The following is a 20,289-nucleotide window of genomic DNA, read 5'->3' as shown; positions in this document are numbered from 1 at the left end:
ATTAGTAATACAGACATGCATTGTCTGTGGTGCAGTAAGTGTCCATGGTAGTGATGTCATGGGCACATTTCAGCTTTTTGAAAGTTGGATGTAGGAGATGGGATTAAGATGGCGGAAGAGGACTGGAGCTCAACTTCTCTCCTAAAAACAACAAAAGTCACGACTAAAGGCTGAGCAATCTTCACCCAAATGGACCAGAAACCTTCAAAAAGATATCCTACTCCGGAAGAGAAAGAGCAGGCCACATCAAGAGGTAGGAGGGATGATTTTGTGATACAAACAACCCCATACCTCCCAGGTGGGAAGCCCCCCAGACTGGAAACTAACTGGTTCACAGAGACCTACAGGAGTGAGAGTTCTGAGCCGCACATCAAACCTTCACATGCAGGGATCTGGCACTGGGAGAAAGAGCCCCAGAGCATCTGGCATTGAAGGCCAGTGGGGCATGTGTGCAGGAACTCCACGGGACTGGGGGAAAAGGAGACCCCACTCTTAAAAGGTGCACACAGACTTTCACGTGCGCCGAGTCCCAGGGCAAAGCAAAGTCTCCATAGGAAACTGGTCTAAACTGAATGCAGTTCTTGGAGAACATCCTGGGAAAACAGGGGTGAATGTGGCTTGTTGTGAGGGAGGGACATTGGGAACAAAGCTCTCAGGAATATTCAGCAGCATGCCTTTCTCTGGAGGTGGCCATTTTGGGAAAATCTGGCCCCACCAGTCAGTGCTGAGAAGCCCCAGGGCAAACAACAATCCAGGAAGGATCACAGCCCCATCCCTCAGTAAACAGGCTGCCTAAAGAACCCTCAGGCACACAGACACCTCTAATCCCATCCAGAGACAAAGCCCCACCCACTAGAGGGACGAGAATCAGCCCCACAAACCAGTGGGCAGGCATCAGCCCTTCCCATCAGGAAGCCTACAGCAGGGCTCCATACCAACCTCAGCCACAAGGGGGGCAGACACCAGAAGGAACAGAGGCTACAATTCTATTCCCTGTCAAAAGGTCACTGCACCAAAAACCTATAAAAATGAAAAGACAGAGAACTATAACTCTGATGAGGGAGAAAGGAAAACCCCCAGAACATCAGCTAAGTGATGAGGAGAGTCTCAGCCTCCAGGAAAAAACTTTAGACTGTTGATGCTGAAGATGATGCAAGACATTGGAAATAAACTGGAGGCAAAGATGGGTAGTTAACAGGAAACACTGAGCAAAGAGATACAAGATATAAAACTCAAACAAGAAGAGATGCAAAATACAACAACTGAAATAAAAAATTCACTAGGAGCAGCTAACAGCAGGATACAGGAGGCAGAAGAATGAATAAACGAGGTGGAGGACAGATTAGTAGAAATTATGGGGGAGAGAGGACAAGATGGCAGAGGAGTAGGGGGACACGCTCACCCTCTCCCACAAACACAACAAAAAAAGCACATCTACAGAATAAATGACTTGCACAGAACAGCAACCAATCGCTGGCAGAGGAACCTAAACTCCAGTAACGGCAAGAAGTTCGTGACATTACTGGGCAGATCGGGAGAAAAGAGGAGAGTGAGAGAAGGTGAATCCGAGCAGGATGGGCGCTCCCGAAAGGGAACTGAGGAGGAGAAAAGGATCCCGCACGCTGGAAAGTCACCTACACGGGGGAAAGATCAAACCAACCAGAGGAGTCTCCAGATGAAAAGAAGAGTATAGCAGTAAGTCAGAGTACGGAAAAGCCGATCAAGAACCGAACGGACCATCTGAGCTACGGGCACAGTCACCAAAAATTGAGATGCCTAGGTGGGGGCTGGGCACCGAGTCGTCGGCTCCAGAGGTTAGTCCCCGGGAAAGGGCCGGAGGACGCCTGGGTAGGGGCTGGGCACCAAGACCTCGGCTCCAGAGGTTAGTCCCAGGGCTGGGGGGGCAGGGCAGAGCGGAAACTGCTTGGAAGTCTAGAAACTTTTTGACAGGGCAGAGACTGCCTGGGAGACTAGAAAACAAAACTGTCGCAGGGGAAGGGAGCAATATTCTAGGGGCGGGGAAGTGGAAAGCCACGTCAGAGGGAACCTGGGAGAAGAGCCTGGTCTGCACCCGTGCTGGGGAGGGGAGAGAAGAAGGGGTGGGTCCCCACAGAATACCCCCCACACCACAGTAAGCTTACAGGCCCACTAGCTAGCAGAAAGCTGCGCTTCCCAGTGCATCCTCCCCACCCCCACCACCCCATATGCTCTCGCTGGACCTGGGGCAACCTGCCATCCAGGAGGGCTGGCCTCAACAATTGCCTGAAGCCTACCACCACAGGGGCTGTCCCTGCACAGGCCTGCTTGCCCTTTGGAGGGGCTACACTTCCACAGAGCAGCACCAATCACCACCAGCCCCCGAGAAAAGGCCTGCAGCCCAGAAAAGCTAGAACAAGCCTAGCCAGGCCGTGAATAAATCTGACTAATTCTCAGATGGTTTTTCCGAGTGGCATTGCCCTGGGAAGGAGCCTTTTGGATTTCCAGCGGCCTTGCTCCCCGCCCAAGCCCCCAGGGGGTGCCAAGCTCTAGAGGATCAGCTGCATACCATCACCAGCCCTCAGAAAATATTCCACGGTAGTGACAAGGCAAACACTGCCCGGCCACTGAGGGTACAACTCCACCAGGAAAAAGAAAACAACAAGCAAGATGAAGAAGCTGAGAAACCACCCCCAGTCAAACCAACAGGAGAACTCACCTAACACAGTCAACAATGAAACAGATCTCTGCAGACTGACAGACCTGGAGTTCAAAAGAGAAATAGAGAAAATACTGAAGGAATTAAGAGAAGATATGAACAGTAACGCAGATACCCTCAGAAAGGAACTAGAAAATATAAGGAGGAGCCAAGAAAAACTAGAACATTCATTTGCAGAGATGCAAACTGAACTAATGGCAGTAAAAACCAGAATGAATAATGCAGAAGAACAAATCAGTGATATGGAAGATAGAATAATGGAAATCACTCAATCCGGTCAACAGACAGAAAACTGAATCAAAAAACTGGAAAGCAATATAAGAGACCTATGGGATAATATAAAGTGGGCCAATCTACGCATAATAGGAATTCCAGAAGGAGTAGAAAAAGATAAGGGGATGGGAAATATATTTGAAGAAATTATCGATGGAAACTTCCCAAATCTAAAGGATACTGGGTTCAAGATACAAGAAGCACAGAGGGCCCCAAACAAACTGAACCCAAACAGACCCACACCAACACACAGCATAATAAAAATGGCAAAAGTTAATGATAAAGAGAGGATCCTAAAGGCAGCAAGAGAAAAGCAGAATGTTACCCACAAGGGAACCCCCATAAGAATGTCAGCTGATATCTCTACAGAAACACTACAGGCCAGGAGGGAATGGCAAGAGATATTTAAAGTGCTCAAAGGAAAAAATATGCAACCTAGAATACTCTATCCAGCAAGAATATCATTTAAAATAGAAGGGGAAATAAAAATTTTTCCCAACAAATGAAAACTTAAAGAATACAGCAACACAAAACCCAGGTTAAAGGAAATTTTGAAAGAGCTTCTCTAAACCAAAAAGAAAGGAAGGAAAGGGAAGAAAAAAGAAGAGAAAAAAAAGAAGAAGAGGAAGAACTAGGACTGAGGAAAATGCAATTAGAGAGCAGTCACTCAAATAAGGCAGCATACAGATTATATAAGAAAAAAGAAAGCTTTATAGTTCTATGCCAAACTTCACAAAGAAAATATGTGTCATTGTGCGGCACATATTATATGGTAACAGTACTCACGTACCTTTCTGTAAATTTGGGGGAAGTAAGCTATGGAAATGTAGTTGTGTCATTTGTGAACAATGAAATTATAATTAAAAAATACATTCCTATTTTCCATCCAAAGTTTATTTATATTTCATTGGCTAATTCTAAACTTGGCGTGTAAGCTGTTCCAGGGTCAAACAGAAAAATGTAATGAAAGATGAGCCCACGTCTCACAAAAATAGAAGAGTTTTACTTGATAACATTCCAAAAGATATGAATTCTAATTTGGTTTAGTACTGCAACCACTGTCCAAATCAAATAGTAGTAGTCCAAGACCTCTATGAAGTGCATTTATTAAAAATTGAATGTTAGTGTATTATTACTCTGAAGTTGTGACAACCCATTATCCTTGGAAGTCACTGAAACATGCATCAAAGATACAAACAGGCTTCTTAGAAGAAGGAGTTAAGGCATTTTTGGCTGAACACTCAGCACAGAAGATATTTCCACATTGTCTGCAGTGATGCTGTAAATGACAAAAAAAAAAAATAAACATTTTCAAGCATAAGAACTATACTAAAATTATGAGACTACAAGAATAGGCCAACTGCACTTTGAAAGTATACTATTTCAAGGTTTATTTAATAACAAATCTCAATGCTGATTTAATCCTTTGATTAATTTGAATGCTTACTAGTTATATACTACACTAAAAATTTCAATATGAGATTGATCTTAGAATTTTCAAAAAAACATGCGAGGCATTTTTAAAGTGTTAATAAAACAGTCCTATCAGGTGAAAAACTATTTCTACTTGCCAAATATTTCAGGCATCATTTCTACAATCAGAATATAAATTTGAAACATCACATGATGGTATTATTTAAAATGATTTTTTTAATGTCTGCTTTTTCTTCCTTTAAAATAACTCAATGATGATAAAATGTATGAGTTTAATAATGATGCTGTGGTTCAGAAAATGATTATTCTAGAAAGTGAATCAGCAGGAAGGCAACAAATGAATTTAAAGTTAAAATATATGCTAATCAGAAACTAGACTGCATAAATTTAATTGTTCTACGTAGTTATAAGTTAAAGTTAATAAATGGCAAAACTTTTAAAGTCTATCAAATGCAGGACAATTCTGATGGTTAAAACAGTCAACTGTGGAATAAAATCCCATCTCACTGTGACTGAAAAGCCTTTCCCACAGGTGCTGCAGCTCTGTACTTCATTGTCGTTAGCCCACTTTCTGTTCAGTGTTTGTGTAGGTCTGATCTATTTAAAAAAGTTTCAGCACATTATAATATTCCACACTTTTAAGAATGATTGGTGCCCAAGTTTTAAAATGGATAACATTTTGAAAATCAGAAATAATTTGGTCATCTTCCATTATCAAAAAGTGCTACAATCTTAAGTCTGAATGACAATAAAGCAAAGCAAATTTTATCTCTCAAAAGCACTGGAAATTTCTAACCTTTGGTAATTTCCCATTTATTCTAACCCTAGGGAGCAATCCTTCCTTGAGACTCCAAGCATATATATTCAGATCACTTCTTTAACACACAGCAACTCATTCATGCCTTTGTGTTCTTGACTTCTCCTAATACTGACAATTCATGAATGACATGTCTCTATACTCCTTGGAATCCCTGAAGTCTTTAAATCTTGTATTTAATTACCCATAACACCTACAATATTATTACACAGACAGCAGCCATTTAAAAGTATGTATATATGAGGTTTTTTTAATGATCAAAATATGCTTTTTACTAAGACGTAAATTCTAGACTAAAAAACTGCTGCACATCACCAGGCGACTTACCTGAAGGGACTGATTCTCTTTGCCCAGCTCCTGCACTGCTGCAGTTTTATTATCCAGCTTTCTTTGCAACTCTAGTACTTTGGTTTGAAGCTTTTCTATTTTACCTTCTCCTTTAAGACACCTAGAACAAATCACAAAAACATTAAAAAAATAATTAAAGACCCCCCAACACAGATAATGAACTACTTTAGCAGTCTGAAGCATAATACATGAATTTCAACCATCTGTTGTAATGAGCAGTTTCTAAATGGCTACTTAAATACCTGTTGGAGCACTTTTCTCAAGACTTCAGTTTTTTTCAATGTGCAATATGTCTTTATCCCTTAGAATGGAAATAATTTTTATTAGACATCAGTCACCTTTCTGGTAGTGCCCTTCTTTCATCTTGATTATTCTGAACTGTTGCTTCCAATACCGTGATTTTTCCCTGTAAGTCATCCATCTGCTTTTTTTTTTTTTTCTTTTCTAGAGCCACACCTCGCAGCATATGGAGGGCCAAAGCCACAGCAACGGGGGATCTCAGCCGCATCTGCGGCCTATACCACAGCTCATGGCAACGCCGGATGCTTAACCCACTGAGCAAGGCCAGGGATCGAACCCACAACCTCATGGTTCCTAGTCAGATTTGTTAACCACTGAGCCACGATGGGAACTCCCCCATCTGCTTCTTGAGCTCACTGACTCACTGCTGACTGGACTGCCACTCCTTCTTTACAGTGCCCAGGTTTTCATTTAATGCAGCTATCTGCATGGTATGTTTAGCCTAGTTTTCCTCATGCTTCTGCACTGCTACTTCTTTTTCTTTTCTTTCAGAATGCTGAGAATAGGAAAAACGGTGAGTAAAAAAAATCTATTACAAAAATAGTGTAAATGAATTTGTCGAATTTAAAATACCAGCTGCATACTACTACTACTTCTTTGGGAAAGAAGACACTAGTAGAATGGATTCCACAAATATCTGTGTATTTTGAACTGGCTTAAAGGCCACAATGCTGAAATGATGTTCAGCAGGTTTCTTATAAAATCAAGCTGAAGTAAATCAATTTAAGATTTTCCATTTTCCACTACAGCAGAAGAATAACCATAATCAGGGATAGCAAGGTGCCCTGGAGATAAAGCTGGACTTTTCTTATGTCTTAAATTACACATGCATCCCTTGGTCTCCATCAACATGCCAAAAACACAATACTTCAAATCACTGTGTGAACCTGAAATTGCAATTCAATGAAAACATTCCACAGTCAAGTTATCTGGGGCTATTTGGACCTCATTCACTAGAGGAAAGCCAGATGCTTCCCATTTGGCACACGCAAGTTAGGGAGGGCAAAGTAGACTTTTGGTCACACAATTGGTCATCACAATTCCCAACTGAAATCTCCACTTCCCCTTATCAGCATTCACTGTGACCAAAAAAATGAGTTCAATATAACTAACGTTCATGCCATATACCACAGACTACATAGTTAGAGGTTAGTTTGTTTTACTGGCACTAAAAGGTTTTTTTTTTTTTAATTATGTTCTACTGAACTTTCACTTACATAAGCCAAAAGTTATATTTCCTATCACATGTCAGCTATTTAAGTCAATCAGATCAGTCTTTAAAGTGTCAGTTTGAGCACTTGAATTATAACTTTTAAGTAGAAAAATCCTCTCTCACTGAATTAATTTACAAAATCAATTACAAAACCTCCCATTGTACTGTACAGCAAAGGGAACTATATCGAATCTTGGGATAGAACATGATGGATGATACTACAGGAAGAGGAATGTGTATATATGGATGACTGGGTCACTTTGCTGTACAGCAGCAATTGGCACATGATTATGAATGAACTGTACCTTAAAAAAAAAATTAAAAAAACACACCTCCCACCATTAACTTACTGACCAGTTTAGCTCCCTTCTCCATAAATTCTTTCCTCAGTTCAACTTCTTCCTTTTTCATCTGCTTTTTTTCTCACTGTACGGCAAGGGGATCAAGTTATCCTTACATGTATACATTACAATTACATTTTTTCCCCACCCTTTCTTCTGTGGAAACATGAGTATCTAGACAAAGTTCTCAATGCTATTCAGCAGGATCTCCTTGTAAATCTGTTCTAAGTTGTGTCTAATAAGCCCAAGCTCCCGATCCCTCCCACTTCCTCCCCCTCCCAGCAGGCAGCCACAAGTCCCTTTTCCAAGTCCATGATTTCCTTTTCTGAGGAGATGTTCATTTGTGCTGGATATTAGATTCCAGTTATAAGTGATATCATATGGTATTTGTCTTTGTCTTTCTGGCTCACTTCACTCAGGATGAGATTCTCTAGTTCCATCCATGTTGCTGCAAATGGCATGATGTCATCCTTTTTTATGGCTGAGTAGTATTCCATTGTGTATATATACCACTTCTTCCGAATCCAATCATCTGTCGATGGATATTTGGGTTGTTTCCATGTCCTGGCTATTGTGAAGAGTGCTGCAATGAACATGCGGGTGCATGTGTGTCTTTCAAGTAGAGTTTTGTCTGGATATATGCCCAAGAGTGGGATTGTGGGGTCATATGGAAGTTCTATGTATAGATTCTAAGGTATCTCCAAACTGTTCTCCATAGTGGCTGTACCAGCTTACATTCCCACCAAGAGTGCAGGAGGGTTCCCTTTTCTCCACAGCCCCTCCAGCACTTGTTCTTTGTGGACTTATTGATGATGACCATTCTGACTGGTGTGACATGGTATCTCATGGTAGTTTTGATTTGCCTTTCTCTTATCATCAACGATGTTGAGCATGTTTTCATGTGTTTGCTGGCCATCTGTATATACTCTTTGGAGAACAGTCTATTCAGGTCTTTTGCCCATTTTTCCATTGATTGATTGGCTTTTTTGCTGTTGGGTTGTATAAGTTGCTTATATATTCTAGAGATTAAGCCCTTGTCAGTTGCATCATTTGAAACTATCTTCTCCCATTCTGCAAGTTGTCTTTTTGTTTTCTTTTGGGTTTCCTTTGCTGTGCAAAAGCTTTTCAGTTTGATTAGGTCCCATGGGTTTATTTTTGCTCTTGTTTCTATTGCTTTGGGAGACTGACCTGAGAAAATATTCATGAGGTTGATGTCAGAGAGTGTTTTGCCTATGTTTTCTTCTAGGAGTTTGATGGTGTCCTGTCGTATATTTAAGTCTTTCAGCCATTTTGAGTTTATTTTTGTGCATGGTGTGAGGGTGTGTTCTAGTTTCTTTGCTTTGAATGCAGCTGTCCAGGTTTCCCATCATGCTTGCTGAATAGACTTTTTCCCATTTTATGTTCTTGCCTCCTTTGTCAAAGATTAATTGACCATAGGTGTCAGGGTTTATTTCCGGGTTCTCTATTCTGTTCCATTGGTCTGTCTGTCTGTTTTGACACCAGTACCACACTGTTTTGATGACTGTGGCTTTGTAGTATTTCTTGAAGTCTGGGAGAGTTATGCCTCCTGCATGTTTTTTTTTTTTTTTTTTTTTTTTCCCTCAGGATTTCTTTGGCTATTCTGGGTCTTTGTTGTTCCGTATAAATGTTTGGATTGTTTGTTCTAGTTCCATGAAAAATGTCATGGGTAATTTGATAGGGATTGCATTGAATCTGTAGATTACTTTGGGTAGTATTGCCATTTTTACAATATTGATTTTTCCAATCCAGGAACATGGAATATCTTTCCATTTCTTTACATCTTCTTTGATTTCTTTGATTAAAGTTTTTTTTAACATTTGCTCTTTTTTCTTCTCTTCTTCACAGGTTGCTTTCAGGAAATCTACTTTCACTTGAAGCTCTAATTTCTGCTGAATCAGAAGCTGTCTGGCATCCTTGAGATTTGTTGCTTCCTGTTAAAACTTAAGGCCAAAATATACCATCGTTTAGAGTAAAAAAAAAAAACAACATTAAAAAACAGCGAACATAGCTGAGTCCATATCAGATCTATTCCTTTAGCTCTAACCCTTGGTGGTATGCTGCCTGTGTTCAGTCATGTAACCCTAGACTTTTGTAAAAGAATGTTGCCCTCAGCCTGAAATATAAATGATAGCCTATTCTCAGGGCCCTGACTTTTATGGGTATAAGTTTCCATTCATACAGATCAAAAGTTACAGAACAGAAAATAACAGTTGTCTTGTTGGAGGTTTACAGGAAAATTCTGACCAGACCTACGTGGACAGTTACAAGAACGATTCTTATACTATGAAGGTTGCAACAGCCAGCCACACTCCCTTCCCTTTTAGTGTAAAAGAAGCCTAAATTCCACCTTCAGTGAAATGGTTCTTTGGGGCACTACTACACAATCTTCTCAGTCCTAACAAATTTGCTATTCCTTGCCCCAAACAAACAAAAAAAAAGAGATTTAAGTATTTTAGGAAGAAAAACAATTATAAAAACAGAATCTCTTAAAATCTTAATTCTAAACTTAGATATTTTGAAGTTTGCTATCTATAACTCTTTTATTTTTGTCTTTTTGCCTTTTCTAAGGCCACTCCTGCAGCATATGGAGGTTCCCAGGCCAGGGGTCTAATCAGAGCTGTAGCCACCCACCTGCACCACAGCCACAGCAACACAGGATCTGAGGCACATCTGTGACCTACACCACAGCTCACGGCAATGACGGATCGAGGCCAGGGATTAAACCCACAAACTCGTGGTTCCTAGTTGGATTTGTTAACCACTGAGCCATGATGGGAACTCACATAATTCTTTTAATTGATAGCTTTCTTGATTAGCATCTCAATAAAATCTAAATTTTTAGGGTTACTTCTCATTATTTAGTCATCTGAAAACAGAAGTAACAGTTTCAATATATGTATAGATATTCTGCAACACAAAAGCACTGAGAGCAAGAATATGTGTCAAAAATAACAAAACAATGGTTCCTGGCATAAAGTATGTTTTTTTTCTTTTTATGGCTGCACCCACATCATATGGAAGTTCCCAGGCCAGGGATTGAATCTGAGCTGCAGTTGTGACCTAAGCCAAGGCAATTCCCACTGCACTTGGAATCAAACCTGACACCTCTGCAGCAACCCGAGCCATTGCAGTTTGATTCCTAACCCACTGGGCTATGGTGGGGACTCCCACAAAGTATGTTCTTAATAAATAAATGTGTGTGTGTATATATATATACAGTTTTTTTTAACAAGCACTAAAAAATACAGAGGAAAAACAATGATTATCTTCACATATCTTTATGCTTTCTTGCTTGTGAGACTTGAGTTCTTCACTCAATTTAGCAATTTATTTTTCTTGTCCACATTTAATTTCCTCAATCTCTGCCAATTTAGATTTTTCATTTACTAGTTCTTTTTTTTCAGTGACTATAGAAAAATAACTTATTAAAAAATAATTTTAACTACTTAACTGAAAATTAACAAAAATGACTGCTACTGTTTATGACTGTCTCTGCCCCTTTAACCTAAGTTAACTTGAGCAAATTACCTACCTTCTCTTGTTCCTGTGTCCTTGTTTATACAATATGAACAATAATAATGTTATAAGGACTAAATAGTTAATACTATAAAGTAAATAGTGTCTGGCCAAACTTGAGCTAAAACACCTTCTTATGCTTATTAATATTATTACTCTCACTATCTTTACATAAGGCACCTAAAGAGGAGAACTATATGTCTAATCTAATCTCTATACCACATAGCTCCTTTTAATCCTCATTTTATAGGTAAAGGGACAAAGGCTTAGAAAAGTTCAATAATCTATTAGAAGTAGAACCAAAACTAAAACAAGAGCTGCATGATCTCATGCCCTTGTAATTAAAGGCCTGTAAACTATAGTTCTGTCAGAATTTTCTAAACTTGTGCCATAAGTCATAAATTTCATTCCAGCTTCACCGGTCCCATCCCCACAAAAACATCCCCCTAGTTTTTAGTTGAAGATAATTTCCAGGAACTGCACAATGAAGAGATATATATATCTACACACACACACACACACACACACACACACACACAAATATCTTCATAAATTGTACACTTAAGAATATTCTATCCACTGATGGAAATACATGATCTCAGTTATGAAACCAAAAATCAAATGTTTCTTAGAATCTGCATTTATCTTTTATATAGAAATATAACTGATCATTATGTGTACTGGTCATATAACCAGTACTTGCAACTTTATAACTTAGCATCATTTATATAAAATAAACCCACACTTCCTCTTAGAAAAAAAGCTGGTTATTAATATTAAGAATTCTTAACACACTCAATTATTCCTAGACCTTTCATATCTGATTTCTATATCCAGAGGATAACATGTTATATGAGAAATAATTGAGGAGCTATAGTATCTTTTTTTGAATAACCAAGGGTCTATGATATAAAAAAGCAGACTCCTTTGTATAACTAAAAAGAGCAATAAGAAATGGCAAGGAAGCTGTAAAGAATAACCTCCTAGGATTAGAATTACAGTCACCAAGAGTCTCTTATTTATAAACTTGATGCCCATTTTAGCTGTTGAATATAAGGTGACGCCTTTACTGGTTAAGAGGTTTGACTAGATGATCTCTATGGCCATTGTAACTCTGAAGATTCTAGATTTAGTTAGAAAATAAAATACCTTTTCTTTCTGAACATCTTGTAGTGGTTTCTACTGCTCCTTCAACTGCTCTTCTTTCTTGGCTGAATCTTGCTCCAAAGAAGTCCTGGCAGTCTTCAGTTCTCGAAACAATTTATTTTGGTTTCCAATTTGATTCCTGTTTGAAATCAAGCCCTCCTATGCTAGAGAAAGCTTCTCTTTCACAGACTTATAAAAAATTTCCCCAGATTATTATATGTCATTGTTTAGTAAATTTCTATAGAAACATAACAGTTAACATATGCACAGTAGAAAGCAGTACACTCTAAAAAGAGAGTATGTTATGCCCTTGAGCAAGATAATATACAAACTCCAAAATGCCTGTGGTTTAAATAGCTGCCTATAACATTGTAAACTCTCACAAAAACCTAATGACTAAATCTTTTAAAATCAAGCTCAAAATCTGTGCTACTATTTTCTGAAGATGCCAAGACATACTGTTCGACTTTGCCTCTAAATATTCATTTGTGTCATTCAGCAATACACTGCTATATATTCCTTTTCCTGGCTGCAGGCCAGGATATTTTCATCTGCTCAGGATCTTTTTACGTTGGAGAACTCCTTCTCTCATTTAGTGGTTTTACTGGGGCTACTTTAACCCACTGACTCCCACCAGAATAAGCAAATTCCTGAGTAGAACAAATACCAAACCTGATCCTGGAATACCCTAAACACATAGTAGTGTAGCCACAAAGGAATTTCTGCATTATTCTGTGGTAGCTTTTTTTGGTCCAAAAATTTTTCTTTTTTCAAAATAAAATTTTAGAAATTTTAGTTGTTACTTATTCTTGATATCTGATGAAATGATATAAGGAATAGTATTAGGCTAACAAGGTTTATATTTAATTTTAAACTTACTATCCTAGAATTCTCACTTCATTCAGGGTGCAAAATCTATAGTTAAATTCCATTTCTATGAACTTTCTTGACAAGGAAGAATAACATACAGCATGGCCAATTTGGAATACCCAGTCACAAACTTTAGTATTTCATTAATAATCCTGCAGATGGGGCTAAAGGCATAGATCAAGCCAGCCGGACTTGCCTTTCACTGGTGTCTAGATATACCACATGCCCACAGATGGCACCCCTGACTTGGGTGTCATGTTACATGGTTCTGAACTTCTTCCTTTTCTCTCTTGTACACAAGATCATTTAACAAATACGATGCTGTGTGGGAGAAATTGACAGAACACTAAACCAACTATAATGGAAAAAATAAGAATCATAAAATTGAAAAAATCACGGAAGCAAAAGAATGGCCAATAACCATCCTTTATTCTGACCTATAAATTTGATTTGAATGTTCCTAGGAATTCCTTTTATTAAGTAGTTCAGATAACTTCTCACTTTGGAAGGAATTAAATGTCAATACTTCTATTAAAAAAAAATTTAGTGAAATGATGGTAAAAGAATCATGAATCAGAAGAGCTGAGATCCAGTCACAGTTCTGTTATTGTGCAAACATTAGGCCTGTCACCAGCCAAGCAGGGCTTCAGTCTCACAGGCAGAAGGAAGCTTTGGAAGAAAGATCTATTCATGGCCTCTCAGCAGTTGTAAAACTCCATGGCAGCCTTAGCCCTCTGTCTTTCTCTTCTTCCCATATTTACATTTGCATTCTTTCAGGTATAAAATTAGAACAAGACATAGCATTTTAGACAAAAATAGTTGGCTTAATGAAAAAATACTGATTTAAAAGATCTAAGACTTGTTATTTTTCTCATGGGTAAATAACATACATATGAAGAAAAAGTGTGATTTCTGTAGATCTTTTACAGTCAGTCTTTAGATATCATCTTCTCTGTCACCAAATAGTCCTTCCAGTTCATCTGCATTTCCCATCCTTCCTCCTACCAGCTCAAGCCACCATCATCTTCACTTGGACTATGGCACAGTCTCCTCTGTCTCATCCCCACATTCACCCAGGTTCCCCTACAATCCATCCTTATCCTGCTGCCAGTTATTGGCCTAAATAAAATACAAATCCTTGCAAATCCTCCTTCTTTTAGGATAAAGTCCAAACTCTTCCACCAACCCTCCCCAACTTTCAATAGTGTTCTAAAGGGAAAAAAAATAGTAATTTAAAGCTACTTAGAGAATACAGCAAGTAAGATGCTTTCTAAATGTCGAGGTGGTATTTTTTTCCTTAAAACAACTTGTTGATTTTGAACTTGATATATATAAAATATCTATTGTTGGCCCTATGAAAATTCTTTTACCCAATCTCCTGTTTCTTTGTCAGATCATGTCACCAACAATTCCTTCACCTCCTCTCTACCTGTATGTTATTCATCCTTTTTGTTTCATTGTCTCTCTCCCATTAATCTCTTCTGTTCCAACCTTTTTAACCCCAGTCATAATCAATTCACACCTAGACTGCTGGAGTTTATGGAGGAGGAAGGGAGACAGCCTCTTTAATCTCCATGGCACTAATTTACCTCAGGTCCAAACTAAGCTGTCTTTAAGTTGCCTACAAATTTTTTTTTCATTTTATTCCTCTGCTTAGAAGACTCTTCTCCTCTCCCCCAAATATAAACTCCAGTCATCCCTGCTAGGCATCTTAAACTTCCAGACACCAACCATCACTCTGGCAAGACAATTATGTTGACTCCCAGCTTTGCTGGTTCCTGCTGCAGCACCTTTTCTCAAATGTGCCCCTGAGTGAACGGATCTCTCTCAGGACTCTGGGTATTCAAATTCTTAGATCCTTCAGGACCTGGTCAAGTCCTACCTCCTTCATAAAGCCTTCCCTAAAACAGCTTATGAATAAAACATAGTATATTTATGTATATTATAAATATTCTGTGATTTGACAAAATTTGTCAATAAGGCACTTTATACAAAGAAACAAACAAACAAAAAACCATACACATTAAAGGATCAAAAAGCATAATATTTCACCACGACAAAAAAGAGGACTGGCTAAGTCTTCTTTGAGAGAATAGAAATGTTCCATCTCCTGTAGAGAACTGATAACTTAATGCTACATAAAAATTATTTACCTTTTTTGTATATCATTCATTTTAATGATACTTTATCTAATCAAATAGTATTGCCAAGGACAAGGTATCCAGATATGTTTAGATAATTAAGGTTAAATTTACTTTGAGTTATAATCTCCCGATTTTAACCATTATGCATTCCAATAGTCTTGGGAAGTTAACAAATCCATAAAATTAAAGTCAGTCTTTCTTGAGAAGCAACAATAAAATTGCTTCCATTTTCACAAGTGGTTTACATTGAAAACTCCTTGGATTTTCTAACAGCAGTCCTTTATAAGTTATTTTTTTTACATAGGCAGCAAAGTCCTTTGATAAGCTAATACGACAGTTGACATATTTCCAAATTATTTCACTATTAAAAGATACATTTGTATGGGGTTTTGTGGTTGTTTTTAAATGGCCACACCCATGGCATATGGAAGGTCCCAAGCCAGGGATTGAATCTGAGTGGCAGCTGTCCTTGAACCCCCTGCTCCAGGCCAGGGATCAAACCCATGCCTCCCCAAAGCACTGCAGTAGAATTCTTTTTCTTTTCTCTTTTCCTTTCTTCCTTCCTTTTCTTCCTTGCCTTTTTAGGGCTGCACCCATGGATATGGAAGTTCACAGGCTAAGGGACAAATCAGGGCTACAGTTGCCAGCCTACACCACAGCAACACGGGACCCAAGCTGCATCTGCGACCTACACCACAGCTCATGGCAACACTGGAACCTTAACCCACTAAGAAAGGCCAGGGATCAAAACCTCACCTTCATGGATACTAGTTGGGTTTGTTACCACTGAGCCACGACACGAATTCCCACAACTTATTTTTTAAAAAGCATATTTCTCCAAAAATAATTCAAAAGAAAACAAGTATGATATTCCACAAATATTAACATTCCCTGCCCATCTGGGTTCAGATCAATCATTTAATATTTATCAATAACATAGTGAGTTTTTATGATACCTTGAGATCTTGCCTGTGGCAAGAAGTTCAGATTCCTTCCCATAGAAATCAGACTGAAGCTGCTTTAGATTTTCCTGATTTTTTTCATAGGCATTTTGTAACACTGATATTTTCTCTTTCTCTGCTGCAAGTTCCTGTGCTGCTTGTGTTGACTGCTGCTGTAGTTTATTCTCAAGTTCTATCTGAAACATACAAGTTATTTAAAACAGTATGCATACAAAAATCCAGTTACAAATACAGAATGAAATCCAATAACTAAGATTCCTGAGAACAAACTAAAGTTATGTCTTAAAATTCTACTGTAATAAAGAGTATCTTACTTAGAAATACAAAATTAAAGAATTACAAAATCTGACAAGTCCCAATTAAAAAAAGAATTAAGTAAAGAAAAAAATATTTTCACTGGTAAGTGTCAAGTACCAAGGTCTCAGGAGACTGAGAGTAACAACTACTTTCTGATGGAAGATAGAGTGCTATGCATGCTTTAGAAGATGCTGAAAGTTAAGGTTGAACTAGAGGAATTTTCTGCATGAAAGAATTTCAAAGCCATTACTGAGCTCAAGTGTATTGTTTCTGCTCCCTAAAATTCAAGAATGACCCAAGAAATTTCTAAGGGCATGTTTATTAACATCAAGGCAGAAAAAGAAATGAAAATCCTGCAAAGGTCCAACTCCTCTAAACTTGTTTTCAGTCTTTAAGAAGATTCAAGAGATGTGCACAAATTATGATGTAATTAAAAGATATGTATGTATAGTATGAGAAGAAGCACTTGGCTTTTAAAATAAACTTACTACTTCCATGAACCTGCTGTTGAATTTATCAGCAACCTTTTTGTTCCACAATCCAATATTCATGTTCTTGTCCACATCTTACTGAACATTCCAGCAGTCCTTAAAATAGCTGATGATGGTCCCTGCTAGAAACATTTCTTGAACCTGGTTTCCAAAACATCTTGTGTTTTACGTTAACCTATTACCTCACTGGTTATTCTTCCTTCCTAAAATCTCTTACTACTGCCTTTGATCGCTCTGTAGTACAAGACCCCAGGGTTCCATCCCTAGGCTTCTTTTATTCTATAAACAGTCTCTCTTTAGAATATCCTAACTAGACTCATAGCTTTAAGTACTTTATTTACAGTTGACTTCTGAATTTAAGTCTCTAGCTCCAACCTCTGCCTGAACTTTGAGCTCATTATATCAAAGGACTTCCCAGACATCTTCCCTTGACTGAGTGATAGATATCTACCTCAAGCAGAATTCTTGATTCCTGACAACAATCTTCCTCCTCAAAAAGCTACTATTTCCCCCAATAAATATGGCCATCTGTCCACCGTCACAAGCCAGAAACCTAGAGTTATTCCTGACTCTTCTTTCCAGCATCTCTCACCATCCAATCTATCAGCAAGCCCTGATGATTTAACTTCCAAAAGACACTTCCAAATCATTCACTTGTAACACTTTAGTTCATGCCATCATCATGGACTTTCTGGACTACTGCAATAGTTTTTCAGTGCCCTCCTTGCTTGCTCCTTTATCTCCCTTTAGTCATATCCCATCATTTTCTGCTCAAAATTTCCCAATTGATTCTAATTGTCCTTCAAATAAAACATATCATTCTGTTATAATCTACAAGTTTGCATGCTTATGCTTTGTCTGCTTCGCTGAGCTCAGCTCATATTACTCTTCCTCTCTCCTACTATACTTGTTTTTAGAAAACACCAAGCTTGCTGTAGCCAAAGATCTCTGTACTTGTTCTCCTGAGCACTGTATGTATGGCTCATGTATTTCATGTACCAGCTCAAACCTCTTCAGAGAAGCTTCTTTGATCACCCAGCCTTTTAGCAGGGCTAAATCCATCACTGTCTTTTGTGAAGCCTCTTCCCCCCTCAAGAAGGTGTAAATCCATGAGAACAGGTTACTTGTATGCTCACAGCCACATCTCCAACACCCAGAAATGTGCCCATGGCATAAAATACATACCTAGTAATATTTCTTGAATGAATGAATGACAAATAGATGGGAAGTGGACAAATAGAGCCCAAAACTCCACTAAGAGGATCTTATAATAGTCCATATAAGACAAAACCTGGACAAAGATTATGGAAGTTGGGAAATAAGAAAAGGAGATAGAGGAGTCCCACTGTGCTGCTGTGGGTGAAGCAATCTCGCATTGCCACAGCTGTGGCATAGGTTGCAGCTGCAGCTCAGATTCAGTGCCTGGCCCAGGAACTTCTGAGTGCCATGGGTGCAGCCAAAAAAAAAAAAAAATAAAAAGAGATAGGTGCAACTGAGTTAGGAAGCAGATTGCTGGGAGATGGTGGGGAAGGGGATGCCTAAGGGGGGGAAGGGCATTGATCACCCATACATTATCAGATAACATCCCATATCCCCTCCAATGATTCTTCATTATGACATCATTTTTCATGTTGAAGACTATACTGCATTTTTTTTTGGTAGACTACTACTTTAACATCACCCCCCCACAAATCCAGATTTCTTTCTCTTTATTCACCAAAGTACTCTACAAAGTCTTAACAATGATCATCATTGCCCTCTGGGGCTTATATTTGGACCTTCATTTTATCAACTCCAAATGACAGGCTCATTCATTGATTCATCCATTCATTCTTTTTAAATCACTGATAGCTTATTTGTTAGAAAACACAGTTCTCTGATTTTGGAAATTCAAATTTATTACTGGGTAGGTTAAAAAAAAACAACAGATCAATGTAACAGTTTGATGATTATTTTAACGGAATTAAATCCAACATTCCAAAGGAGAATACTGGAGGGTCCGTCATTTGCAATTTACCCTTCACACAGTGATCAGTTTTTGTACTAAAACAGGTCTGATCACATTTCCCCCTTCTTAAAAACCTTTAACCTTCCAATATCAAGTATTTAATGTAGAAACAGTTATCCATCTACTCTGATCTTACTTCACCCAATTCTGTAGCCTTATCTCCCCTCACTTCTCCACTTACCATGTATTCCAATAGCGAACCTCCTATAATGACATCTTTTTAAGTTTCAAAAACTTTGCTAGTATTGCTTCCTCCTTGAAATATCTGCTTTCTTCATTTATTTAGGGCAGAACCCATGGCATATAGAAGTTCCCAGGCTAAGGGACAATTCGGAGCTGAGGCTGCCAGCCTACACCACAGGCATGGCAACACCAGATGCAAGCCGCATCTGTGCCACAGCTTCTGGCAATGCTGGATCCTTAACCCACTGAGCAGGGCCAGGGATCAAACCTGAATTCTCATGGGTACTGGTCAGGTGCGTTACCACTTAGCCACAATGGGAACTCCTTCTTCCTTTTTTTAACTTTTCAAAATTATAATCATCTTTAAAGATCCAGTTGAAATGCCAGCTCCTCTAAAAAGCCAGCCAAAACTTCTACTGAGCTCTATTTTTTTCTCTTTTTTTATTACAATTTTCTTTGTCCTTACATACCAGCTTCCTCATTAAATTATAAGCTACTTAAGAATAGGGGCCATATCCTATTCAATCTGTATTCCCACATTAGGTTTCAAATAAAGTTGCTGTAGGAACCGATAACTTACAGCCGTGCTGGATCCTTGTTCAGTGGTTCCCAAACAATCACATTAAAAAAAAGGAAGTATATGCATGTGTGTCTTATATATAGTGTATGTACACATACACATCTATACCCTAAACTTTATCCCTGTTTTTCCTATTTCCCTGTGGCCCACTAATAAGTTTCCACAGACCATCACTGTGTGGTTTGCCGTGCGCACTGACAGTCTTGGATCACAGTTTGCCTACTTCCATATACTATCCCACAACTATTTTGTTTGCAACATGACACTGGCAGAGTAGACAACAACTCTATGACCCCATTATATTAATTCAGAAAGATGAATCACTTCCCTGTGACCATAAACCTAATATGTATAACATGAAATTTAAATTCAGATCTGCCTGACTCTAAAATTTACCTTCTTTCCAGGATATTATGCTGCTCCTCAATAAAGCCAAACTACTCTTGCCTCTCAATGATTCTCTAGTTACTCCAAATTCCAAAACTAATTTAGAGACTGGATATCCACCCAGCACTCCCTCAGGGTTAAAAATTGTGTCCCTTTTTCTGGCATCCATGCACTAGCATAAGTGAACTACTTACTGTGAATGAATGTCTCCAAAATGCACGTTTAAGCCTAGATCCCCAATGTAATGGTATGTAGAAGTGGAT

The 20,289-nt window shown here is 38.6% G+C and overlaps 1 protein-coding gene across 2 annotated transcripts in view; it reads right to left on the bottom strand.

The window, feature by feature from the left end:
* Nucleotides 1–3,656: 3,656 nt before the first annotated feature.
* The window catches only part of LOC110258382 (uncharacterized), a 160,587-nt gene continuing 143,954 nt past the window's right edge, over nt 3,657–20,289 (bottom strand). Inside the window, exons 20-22 of one of the 2 annotated variants that reach the window (XM_084980906.1) lie at nt 16,075–16,256; nt 5,547–5,667; nt 3,657–4,247 (exon numbers count right to left, since the gene is read on the bottom strand). The gene's annotated coding sequence lies outside the window, so the exon portion shown is untranslated. Of the gene's footprint in view, nt 4,248–5,546; nt 5,668–8,995; nt 9,383–12,107; nt 12,244–16,074; nt 16,257–20,289 lie in introns of those variants that run through there. The other variant, XR_014818317.1, reaches the window with a different exon arrangement.

The sequence above is a fragment of the Sus scrofa genome, chromosome 10 (genome assembly GCF_054392235.1).
Source record: "Sus scrofa isolate SSC_HxYL_T2T_F1_AM1 chromosome 10, Sscrofa_HxYL_maternal_Yorkshire_Landrace_v2.0, whole genome shotgun sequence".
Classification (NCBI taxonomy): Eukaryota; Metazoa; Chordata; class Mammalia; order Artiodactyla; family Suidae; genus Sus; species Sus scrofa.
The sequence above is the reverse complement of the archived record's forward strand: the minus strand, read 5'-3'. Positions and strand labels throughout refer to the sequence as shown.